Source organism: Monopterus albus, unplaced genomic scaffold (assembly GCF_001952655.1).
Source record: "Monopterus albus unplaced genomic scaffold, M_albus_1.0 scaffold52.1, whole genome shotgun sequence".
NCBI lineage: Eukaryota > Metazoa > Chordata > Actinopteri > Synbranchiformes > Synbranchidae > Monopterus > Monopterus albus.
Genome location: NW_018127932.1, coordinates 322,695 through 324,213, shown reverse-complemented (window position 1 = coordinate 324,213; position 1,519 = coordinate 322,695). Strand labels below are relative to the sequence as shown.

Sequence of the window (1,519 nt, the reverse complement as noted above, 5' to 3'; positions counted from 1 at the left end):
TGAAGAATGAGAGCTTGAGCGGTGTGCGTATGCCTCGGTGAGTGCGTGTGTGCGTGTCTCAGTGCTATGTCTGCGCTAGTGCATCCTCACCCAGTGTTGCCCATGGGGGTATTTAAGAGCACGACTCTCTAATTAAGGCTAATGCTAGGGAACAATAGGAGAGAGGCGACACTGGGTAATACAGCAAAAACAAATGAGTGCTGATGCTCCCTCACCATTCAACTGATTGAGCTGTTTGGCTCTTTTCAGGCAAGGAAGGTGTGTGTGTGTGTGTGTGTGTGTGTGTGTGTGTGTGTGTGGGTCATTCACATGCAAGTGTGTTGACAAACTAATGGATGCACTGTACTACAGTACATGTGCGCGTGCACAAAGAGTCAAATCAGGACTTTGATAAATTATCCAGTAGTTAGGGAGTGTGATGAGGGCTTCACTCTTTTCCCTCCCTGTCTGAAGGAGCAAGGTGTGTGTCTGTTTGTGTCTGTGTTACACCCCAAGGCCCTCTCTCGCCTCATTCATCATCCTCAGGATGAGAGAGGTTATCCACTGGTGCTTGTTCCCATTATAACCTCCTATAGAAAACTATTGCATGAAATTATTGCCTGCAATTAGATAACACACACTGGGCCAAATACAATGATTGATTTAGTGTAGTTTTACAAAATAATTTGGTCAAGCGTTATTGGATGAGGGGAGGAGTTATTGGTGTTGGAGTCCAGCTACCCTTCAAGTAGCCCTTTGCTCTCTAAACCCACTTACTGTATCTCAGCAGTCTCATTCAACAGCATGCCCCAGTCAGACCTCTTAGATTTTAGTCTTGTGTGTAAGGTCCTGTCATGGACAATTGGACAATAGGGCTATTGTCATCATGGCTCCAAAGCTTTGTAATAATTTGCCTTTTAAATATTAGATCTGCTATAGATTTGGCTATATTTAAATCTCTCCTTAAGACTTTTTTTATTTACTAAGCCATTTTGATTCTTAATGGAGTCTGATATTCATTGTTGTTGGCTCTTATTCTAGTTTACTGTTTTCTTTATCTTAAAAACTTTTAATTTGCTCTTTTTGTTCTTTATGTGAAGTACTTTGGTCAACCAGATGTTATAAAGTGCTATATAAATACATTTTTGATTTGATTTGATATGCTGTTAAATTTTTCAGTTGGTTTCTTGCTGTATTCTTATTTGCTATTTTTTGCTATTCTTTTTTTCCAACATAAATGAGAATATATACAGCACTCACCATAATGTATCTCTTGATACCAATCAAGTGATGAGATTGTCTTCAGTTATAGAAATATTCCAACAGCTTTGGGTCCTGTGGACCGGCCTTTCAGCTCGAAGCCTGTAACCCCTGTTATAGCACAGCAACAAAAGAAAGAGCTTTCATTTAAGATTTGCTCAGAATGTAAAAGTTGTACAAATCATACGTGGCAATCCTTTCTCACAAAATGTTGTGGTTAAGTTGAGAAGAAAGATCAGGAATGCACTCTTTATGTATAACAGCATTTCCCTAGCTTCCC

General features: G+C 39.8%; 2 protein-coding genes across 4 annotated transcripts in view; one reads left to right on the top strand and one right to left on the bottom strand.

Annotated features, from left to right (window-relative positions):
* Positions 1–1,519, top strand: part of wdfy4 (WDFY family member 4) — a 45,759-nt gene that overhangs the window by 33,807 nt on the left and 10,433 nt on the right. The window lies entirely within an intron of this gene.
* Positions 1–1,519, bottom strand: part of lrrc18a (leucine rich repeat containing 18a) — a 3,814-nt gene that overhangs the window by 1,277 nt on the left and 1,018 nt on the right. For 2 of the 3 annotated variants that reach the window (XM_020601578.1, XM_020601581.1), the window contains exon 2: positions 1,240–1,350. The gene's annotated coding sequence lies outside the window, so the exon portion shown is untranslated. Of the gene's footprint in view, positions 1–1,239; positions 1,351–1,444 lie in introns of all 3 variants that reach the window. The other variant, XM_020601579.1, reaches the window with a different exon arrangement.